Source organism: Babylonia areolata, chromosome 24 (assembly GCF_041734735.1).
Source record: "Babylonia areolata isolate BAREFJ2019XMU chromosome 24, ASM4173473v1, whole genome shotgun sequence".
NCBI lineage: Eukaryota > Metazoa > Mollusca > Gastropoda > Neogastropoda > Buccinidae > Babylonia > Babylonia areolata.
This window is the reverse complement of record NC_134899.1, coordinates 338,311-348,737: the sequence shown is the minus strand read 5'-3', so window position 1 is coordinate 348,737 and position 10,427 is coordinate 338,311. Positions and strand designations below refer to the sequence as shown.

Here is a 10,427-nt window from a genome sequence, read left to right as displayed (position 1 = left end):
GTGTGTGTGTGACTGGGTAAGGGATCTGCATGGATGTAAACAGTGACTGTGACTGTGTTAGGGATCTGTATGGATGTATGCAGTGGATGTGACTGTGTCAGGGATCTGTATCGATGTACACAGTGGATGTGATTGAGTCAGGGATCCGTATGGATGTACACAGTGGATGTGACTGTGTCAGGAATCAGCGTGGATGTACACAGTGGATGTGACTAGGTCAGGGATCTGTATGGATGTACACAGTGGATGTGACTAGGTCAGTGATCTGTATGGCTGTACACGATGGATATGACTGGGTCATGGATCTCTATGGATGTAAACAGTTTGTGTGACTGGGTCAGGGATGAGCATGCATGTACACAGTGAATATGACTGGGTCAGGGATCTGCATGGCTGTACACAGCATATGTGACTGGGTCAGGGATCTGCTTGGATGTACACAGTGAATGTGACTGTGTCAGGGATCTGTATATATGTACACAGTGGATGTGACTGGGTTACGGATCTGTATGGATGTACACAGTGGGTGAGACTGTGTCAGGGATCTGCATGGATGTACACAGTGGGTGTGACTGGGTCAGGGATCAGCATGGATGTACATAGTAGGTGTGACTGGGTCAGGGATCTGCATGGATGAACACAGTGGGTGTGACTGTGTCAGGGATATGCACGGATGTACACAGTGTGTGACTGGGTCAGGGATCTGTATGGGTGTAAACGGTTTGTATGACTGGGTCAGGGATCTGTATGGTGTACACAGTGGGTGTGACTGGGTCAGGGGTCTGTATGGATGTACACAGTGGATGTGACTGGGTAAGGGATCTGTATGGGTGTACACAATGGGTGTGACTGTGTCAGGGATCTGCATGGATGTACACAGTGGATGTGACTGGGTCAGGGATCTGCTTGGATGTACACAGTGTGTGTGAATGGGTCAGGGATCTGTATGGATGTACACTGTGGATGTGATTGCGTCAGGGATCTGCTTGGATGTGCACAGTGTGTGTGACTGGGTCAGTGATCTGTATGGATGTAGACAGTGGATGTGACTGTGTTAGGGATCTGTATGGATGTACACAGTGGATGTGACTGGGTCATGGATCTGTATGGATGTACACTGTGTGTGTGACTGGGTCAGGGATCTGTATGGATGTAGACATTGGATGTGACTGTGTCAGGGATCTGTATGAATGTACACAGTGGATGTGACTGTGTCAGGGATCTGTATGGATGTACAGTTTGTGTGACTGTGTTAGGGATCTGTATGGTGTACACAGTGGGTGTGACTGGGTCAGGGATATGTATGGATGTACGCAGTGGATGTGACTGGGTCAGGGATCTGTATGGATGTACGCAGTGGATGTGACTGGGTCAGGGATCAGTATGGATGTACACAGTGGGTGTGACTGGGTCAGGGATCTGTATGGATGTACGCAGTGGATGTGACTGGGTCAGGGATCTGTATGGATGTACACAGTGGATGTGACTGGGTCAGGGATCTGTATGGATGTACGCAGTGGATGTGACTGTGTTAGGGATCTGTATGGTGTACACAGTGGGTGTGACTGGGTCAGGGATATGTATGGATGTACGCAGTGGATGTGACTGGGTCAGGGATCTGTATGGATGTACACATGTATGGATGACTTGTCGTCGTCGTTGTTTTCGTCGTTTTATCGTTGATGTTATTGACACAGAAACAAACCGACACGTCAGTGTGCGAAGAATATATATTTTATTGAAAACAGATACACAAGTAAGTTGAAAAGGTCCACTGCAGCCAAGCCACCTGTGCTCAGTCATGATGTTTTCCAACACACAAGGCCGGATGATGAACGAGTGGTGTTTGAGCGTCTGATACCAGTCACACTGTTCCAGTAACGGCCGAGATCACTACATCAGTGCAATGTGCATCAGTACATTTACCCCACAAGTACACAAGTACTTTCACTTCAAATGCAAATAGTCCTTCCACTTCTCACCCAGTCTGTCGATGGTATTCTGAAGCCTTTTGGCATTGTCTTCCACGTTGCTATCTATACATCTATATCTATCTATCTATCTATACATCTATATCTATCTATCTATCTATCTATCTATCTATATATATATATAGATAGATAGATATAGAGATATAATAATAATAATAATTTCGGGCTGCTTCACCCTGTTTTCGGGAGTTGCTCATGATTGATACAGGCACCTGTTTCGTCACCACCGTGACTGCGGCGTTTTTAACGTGCACACCTCATTGCATGCGTGTTCACACGCGCGAACAGTGTTAAGGCACTCGGATGTCTGGTTATGATCCTTGTAACCATGTCAAATCACAACTAAGCCTCTTTTTTATTTTATTTTTTTAAATATTGTAATTGTAAGTGATAAGGTCTGTTTATTATTCATAAACGTGTAAATGCACCAGCAGTCCTGTTTAACTTTGAGTTTATGATTGGTAAGTGATGAGTCACTACTGCAGATCTGTCTATTAATAGTACTAGTACTGCTGTTGCTGCTAGTGCTACTACCACCACTATTACTACCAATAATAATAATAATGATGATGATGATAATCTAAACACCTGAAGTCAGGTCTAGTGGAATTCAAGTATTGAACCTTTCGTTTGCTGATATGAGCTCATGAAACACAGAGACATTAATAATAATAATTGTATTTGTGTATTTCTATTTGTGTTTCTTTTTATCACAATAGATTTCTCTGTGTGAAATTCGGGCTGCTCTCCCCAGGGAGAGCGCGTCGCTACACTACAGCGCCACCCATTTTTTGGTATTTTTTCCCGCGTGCAGTTTTTATTTGTTTTTCCTATCGAAGTGGATTTTTCTACAGAATTTTGCTAGGAACAACCCTTTTGTTGCCGTGGGTTCTTTTACGTGCACTAAGTGCATGCTGCACACGGGACCTCGGTTTATCGTTTGATCCGAATGACTAGCGTCCAGACCACCACTCAAGGTCTAGTGGAGGGGGAGAAAATATCAGCCGTGATTCGAACCAGCGCGGTCACATTCTCTCGCTTCCTAGGCGGACGCGTCACCTCTAGGCCATCACTCCACTAATAATGGTATATATATATATATATATATATATATATATATATATATATATATATATATCGCGGGATCTTGTAGTATAATGGAATATAACAGCATCATGTTGGACTTCATCTATAACGTTAATTCACACCAAATCCTGCTAAAATGATTCATAGCATGAAATCATATCAAATCAGGTTGCTTATCTATAACGTTAACTCAGACAAATTCTGTTAATGATTCATAAGAAAAAATCATATCACATCACGTTGCACTTTATCTGCAACACAAATCAGACCAATTCTGTGAATGATTCATAAGAAGAAATCATATCACATCACGTTGCACTTTATCTGCAACACAAATCAGACAAATTCTGTGAATGATTCATAAGAAGAAGTCATATCACATCATGTTTGCAGCAATTTATCTATAATGTTAACTCAGACAAATTCTGTGAATTATTCATAAGAAGAAGTCATATCACATCATGTTTACAGCAATTTATCTATAACGTTAACTCAGACCAATTCTGTTAATGGTTCAAAAGAAGGAATCATACCACATCGTGTTGCACTTTAACTGTAACACAAACCAGACCAATCCTGTGAATGAGCCAAAGAAGGAAGCGACCCAATTCCAGTTTCTGACAGCCCAGGTTCACAGGGTTCGTTTCAGGGCTCATTACTCTTCGCTTCATCCAGTTGCAGCAGTACTCGTAATGTGTAATGGCATGGTGTCACCAGGTTCACAAAATGGAAATCAACAGCTGTGTCGCACAAAATTCTCAGTCGACGTCACATTCATCATGAACATTTTCTGCTGTTTTTCAGTTCACTGACCTACACAGACATGTCTTTAATTTCCCTGACCTACACAGATATGTCTTTCTGTTCTCTGACCTATATATGTGTCTTTCTGTTCACTTACCTACATGGATACGTCTTTCAGTTCCTTGACCTACATAGATATCTTTTTCAGTTCCCTCACCGACACAGATGTCTTTCTATTTCCTGACCAACAAATATGTTGTTTTTTTCTGCTTCCTTTCCTACGTAGATATGTATTTCAGTTCTTTGACCTATAAATGTGTTTTCCTATGCGTGTCTTCTATTTCTGACCTGATTTCTCTTTCTGTTCCTTGACCTACATACGTATGTCTTTCTGTTCCTTGACCTACATACGTATGTCTTTCTGTTCCTTGACCTACATACGTATGTCTTTCTGTTCCTTGACCTACACACATATGTATATATAAGTCTTTCAGTTCCCTGACCTACATATGTGTCTTTCTGTTCCTAGACATCTATCTATCTATCTTTCAGTTCCCTGACTTACATACGTCTGTCTTTCTGTTTCTTCACACACACACACACACACACACATATATATATATATATATATCTGTGTGTGTGTGTGTGTGTGTGTCTTTCAGTTCCCTGACCTACATACGTATGTCTTTCTGTTCCTTGACCTATACATATAAATGTCTTTCACTTCCCTGACATATATATATATATATATATATATATATATATATATATACAGGTGTTAAGGGCCGAAACACTTGACTGAGGGGGGCTTCTTCTCTGAAGACCTTGCACTGTCCAGCTCTCCCTAGAGTTTCTTATCACTGAGACATGGGTAAGCCACTGATTTTCAGGAACAGTCTGAATGACGTTCGGGAAAGACCGAGTGACAGTGGGAAAGACAGACTCTCGGGTTCCGTGGGTTGGCAGCCCACCTTACCCTTAATCAACTGCTATGAGTTGTTCAAAGATGAGATGCTCCCAGGATTCACCGAAATGGGGAGAGAATGATGAATCCATCGGCGCCAACAGAATCACGACTGGAAACGGTAAACGGACTACGATTTCAGAACTGATGGAATTCCCACGTGTCTGTGGGCGGAAATTCTCCACTGAGCATGGCATGAAGATCCACAGGACCAAATGCTCAGCAGCGCACTGCACCAGCAGGTAAGGCATCGGAAAACCAAGGACAGGATTCAAACCACAGTGCCAAGGACATCCACACTGATATTTCAGACGAATCATTTGTACAAGATCTTGAAGCCAAACGCCAGAAACTAAACTTGCCATCTGCAAGTGCAAAACGGAATGGGAAGATTTGGACCAGAAAATAGTTCGAAAACTTGATGCGCTGATAGGAAAGAGCACCTTGGAACACAAGTTAGTCACCTACGGAGATAGTGTGTACGCACTCTGTCGGCAGACCTATGAAGTGAAAGAACCAAAGACAAGAACACCTCCTAAAAAATCCAGGCGACAACGAGAAATGGACAACACCCGAAATGTAAAATGAAAGGTCAAGAAAACGATGAAGACAGCTTCAGAAATTGAGAAGTAGGGCCTACAGAAACTTTGGAAAGACCTGCTGTACAAGAAATGTCCTGAAGTCCTTGAGCGGCTCCACAGTGTGATAAGATCAGCATGGAGGAACCTGAAGATCAGCGACCAGTGGATGATAGCTGATGGCGTGTACATCCCGAAAGAGCAGAATTCAAGTACCATCAGCCAGTTCAGACCAATATCGCTTCTGAATGTCACAGGAAAAGTCTTCTTCTCTGCCCTGTCTGCAAGACTGACAAAATACCTTATAGAAAATGAGTACCTGGATGTGTCAGTCCAGAAAGGTGGCATCTCAGGAGCTCCTGGTTGTGTAGAACATGCCACAATGATTTGGGGTGCAATCCAAATAGCAAAGACAGAGAAAAAGAACCTTGACGTGGTATGGCTGGATCTGGCCAATGCGTACGGGTCAGTTCCTCATGAGGTGATCCAACTGGCTCTCGAGATGCACCATGTACTAACGAACATCAGGAAATGCTGAAGAAGTACTTCCATGGCTTCTCAATGTGGTTCACCACCAAATTGGATCAACCTGGAAGTGGGCATAGCCATGGGCTGTGCAGTTTCTCCAATCCTGTTCGTGCTGGCAATGGAAGTGATCTTGAAGGCCTCAATGAAGAGAACGGATCCAACAGACATCGGTAACGGATGCCAGATACCTCCTTTGAAAGCCTCCTTCATGGATGACACAACAGTCCTTTCAACAAAAGAGGATGACACCCGTGAAATATTGAAGCGGCTGAACGAGCTAGTTGCCTCAGCCAGGATGAACTTCACACGAAAGAAATCAAGGAGCCTCTCACTGCGTAAAGGAAAGGTAGCTGAAACGGTCACATTCACTGTAGCCAACCAAGCCATTCCAACGGTGTCAGATGAACCAGTCAAGAGCCTTGGAAGTTGGTATGACAAGTCCCTGAAAGTCACAAAAAGAGGAAAGGAAACCAAGCAGATAGCAGAAGGCCGGCATATCATAGACCAGTGTCGCCTTCCTGGCAAATACAAAGTGTGGTGCCTACAGTCTATGCTGATACCAAAGCTCCTGTGGCCTCTCCTGGTATATGATATCAGCTGTAGCACAGTCGAGTCAACTGAGGAAAAGATCAACAAGTACACGCAAATGGCTTGGTGTCCCACCTGGTCTCACTGATGTGGCACTCTACTGTCGCCAAGCAAAGCTGAGGCGACCTCTGAAGTCCCTTGTCGAAGAATAGAAGGTAGGGAAGGCAAGACTTCTCAGCATGCTCGAAGACTCAGGAGACAGTATTGTGAGATCCAACCAACCCAAGCTGAAGACTGGCAGAAAGTTGAAAGTCTGGGAGGCAGTCAGTGCAGCAAAAGAAAGCTTTAAGACGAAGGAAATAATAGGACACACCCAAACCAACAGACAAGGCCTGGGATTGACAAAGATGGAATGGTGGTCCAAGGCAAGGGGGAAAGCAAAAAGAGACATGATCATACAGGAGATCAAGAAGGAAGAGGAAGATAAAAGAGTCGAGAAGGCAGTCCAGCAAGGCCAGCAGGGGCAATGGGCAACATGGGAAAATGCACTTTAAAGGAGCCTCAGCTGGAGCGACATGTGGAACATGGCCCCTCTGAGGATCAGCTTCTTGCTAAGATCTGTGTACGACCTCCTTCCTTCGAATACAAACTTGGTGAAATGGGGGAAAGCAGATGACCCCGTGTGCCCACTCTGCCGTGGCAAACAAACAGTGGAACATGTCCTCAGCTCATGCAAAGCGACGTTGAGCCAAGGACGGTACACACTGAGGCACAGCTAAGTGCTAAAAGAAATTGCACACGTGGTGAGCACTGTCCAAGGAGCACCAACCCCACCAGAAGTTCGAGTAAAGTTCCGCTCTGCAGACGGCAATAACGTCTGGCCAGGAGCAGCATCCAAAGTTTCCAAAGCATGGAAACGTGGGCTGCTTGATGGTGCCGAAGATTGGGAATGCACAGCTGACCTACTAGAGGGGAAGAAACACCCGGAAATCATCAGCAAGAGCGGCATGAGACCTGACATAGTACTCCACTACATGACAAAGAAACAAGCGATTCTGATTGAGCTCGCTGTGCCATACAAAAGCAGAATGGAGGAAGCCCACATCTACAAGACCGAGAAGTATGCTAGTCTAACCAGCAGCCTGAGAGAATCTTGCTTCCAAGCCAAAGTTCTCGCCATAGAGATTAGTGCAAGAGGGTTTGTGGTCGCATCTGCCCACAGCCTCATGAAACAGCTGTCGACTTCTGGCAGAGATAATACATGGGCTCTCAAAGCAATGGCAGAAGCAGCAGAAAAGAGTTCCATCCGGATCTAGTCGAGGAGGAATGAAGGATTAAATTTCCCTACTCAAACGAGGCGTACGATGGCTCAGTGGTTAAAATGTCTGCCAGAAAAGGTGACTCAGTCCTGAAGTGGCGACCACCCTGGAAGCGCGGGTTCGAACCTGTTAAGGACCAGGAAAAAAAAGAAAAGGCGGCAATACAAGGGCATCCAGGAGTCATGACCTGGGTGCGGTCCCTTTCGATGTAAGGTGTTAAGGGCCCAAACACTTGACTTAGGGGTCTCATTTGTGTGTGTGTGTGTGTGTGTGTGTGTGTGTGTGTGTGTGTGTGTGTGTGTTTACTGATCTCTCTTTCGATTCCATGTCCTGCAAATTTCTGTCCATTCCCTGATGTACCTTTGTCTTTCTGTTCCCTTGCCTACATATATTTTTCCACATCCCGACCTTCATAAATTTTTCTATTTCCTTACCTACACGTCTTTCTGTTCCTTGACCCAAATATGTCTTTCTGTTCCTTGACCTAAATATGTCTTTCTGATCCTTGACCTACATACATCTTTCTATTCCCTGACCTGCATTTCTTTCTGTTCCTTGACCCAAATATGTCTTTCTGTTCCTTGGCCTACACACACACACACACATATATATATGTATATATATATATATCTATCCTGACTTACACATGCCTGTTTCCTGACCTACATATGTCTTTCTGTTTCCTGACCTACATAGATATAGCTTTCTGTTTCCTGACCTACACAGATATGTCTTTCCGCTTCCAAGACCTACATATATATGTCTCTGTTCCTTGACATACGTAAATATGTCTTTCTGTTTCCTGACCTGCATAGCTATGTCTGTTTCTTGACCTGCATAGATATGTGTTTCTTGACCTGCATAGATATGTGTTTCTGTTTCCTCACCTGCATAGATATGTGTTTCTTGACCTGCATAGATATGTCTTTCTGTTTCCTCACCTGCATAGATATGTCTGTTTCTTGGCCTGCATAGATATGTCTTTCTGTTTCCTGACCTGCATATATATGTCTGTTTCTTGACCTGCATAGATATGTCTGTTCTTGACCTGCATAGATATGTCTTTCTGTTTCCTGACCTGCATAGATATGTCTGTTTCTTGACCTGCATAGATATGTCTGTTCTTGACCTGTATAGATATGTCTGTTTCTTGACCTGCATAGATATGTCTTTCTGTTTCCTGACCTGCATAGATATGTCTTTCTGTTTCCTGACCTGCATAGATATGTCTGTTTCTTGACCTGCATAGATATGTCTGTTTCTTGACCTGCATAGATATGTCTTTCTGTTTCCTGACCGACGTATGTCCTTATGTTCCTTGACGTACACATACATATTACAGAAACACAGAGAGAAACAAACCATATATAAAAAGTGTTTAGTTTATAATCAAAACTTAGACATGTTCTGTGACGTTAATATTTTGATTATACATCTCTGATTACATATGGGAAAAGTATAACAAAAAAGCAAGAGAAAATCAGTTTTGCCCCCCACCCCACCCCACCCCACCCTGTGTGTGTGTGTGTGTGTGTGTGTGTGTGTGTGTGTGTGTCTGTGTCTGTGTGATGTTGTTTCAACATATACTGAACTTGTTCTTTTTAGTCGTGGAACTTTTGATGCCTTTTGATAGGGTGTAAACAAACGTTACTTTACACCCTCATTGTACTATATTGTGCACCAAAGAAACGTCACTTTGGAAACAAACAACCCGACAATACGTTTTGTCATCAAACATACACAGTTGAAAACGAAAAAAACAAACACCAAAAACAACCTCTGGGTAATTAAGGAATGAAATTGTGCATGTGAGAAACAGCACCACCTCTCTCCTGTGATCAGAGGTGGGTGAACTCCCGTTGGGTAGCGGGGTGCTGAAAGACATGGGCCTGGTTTTCTGGAGTGTATCCCAGGTTCACCGTGCCCTCCATGCCGTCACCTGGGCTGTAAGTCACGTGGGGGGCATGAGCAGCTTGCCCCGCCCTCTCCCGCTCCAAGTCCTCCAGGGTTCGCTCCCCGAAGTCCTGAGGCCTCAGCTGGTGTGGTTGCAGTTTGTAGGGCCGGCACAACAAGACAAGGGCCTGGGGACACAGACATAGCCACAGAGTGAGGCACAGAGACAGACAGAGAGACAGAGAGTGAGACACAGAGACAGACAGAGAGTGAGACACAGAGACAGACAGAGAGAGGTACACAGAGACAGACAGACAGACAGACAGAGAGTGAGACACACAGACAGACACACACAGAGAAAGGGATAGCTGGTGTGGCTGCAGTTTGTTGGGAAGGCACATCAACACCAGGACCTGGGGGCACAGACATGGAGACACAGAGTGAGACACAGAGACAGACAGACAGACAGACAGTGAGACACAGAGAGTGAGACAGACAGAGAGAGAGGGAGAGAGAGTTAGAGAGGGGGGGGAGAGACAGAGGCAGAGACAGAGGCCGAACCAGAAGAAAAAACTGTACACAGAAACACACATCCAACAGAAAGTAAAACAAAACTGTACACAGAAACACACATCCAACAGAAAGTAAAACAAAGATGTACACAGAAACACACATCCAACAGAAAGTAAAACAAAACTGTACACAGAAACACACATCCAGCAGAAAGTAAAACAAAACTGTACACAGAAACACACATCCAGCAGAAAGTAAAAGAAAGATGTACACAGAAACACAC

The 10,427-nt window shown here is 44.2% G+C and overlaps 1 pseudogene across 1 annotated transcript in view; it reads right to left on the bottom strand.

Annotated features, from left to right (window-relative positions):
* Window positions 1-1,718: 1,718 nt before the first annotated feature.
* The window catches only part of LOC143298967 (sodium- and chloride-dependent GABA transporter 2-like), a 91,815-nt pseudogene continuing 83,106 nt past the window's right edge, over window positions 1,719-10,427 (bottom strand). The window contains exon 14 of the transcript XR_013057449.1: window positions 1,719-9,819. The product of XR_013057449.1 is annotated as a sodium- and chloride-dependent GABA transporter 2-like (transcript). The remainder of the gene's footprint in view (window positions 9,820-10,427) is intronic.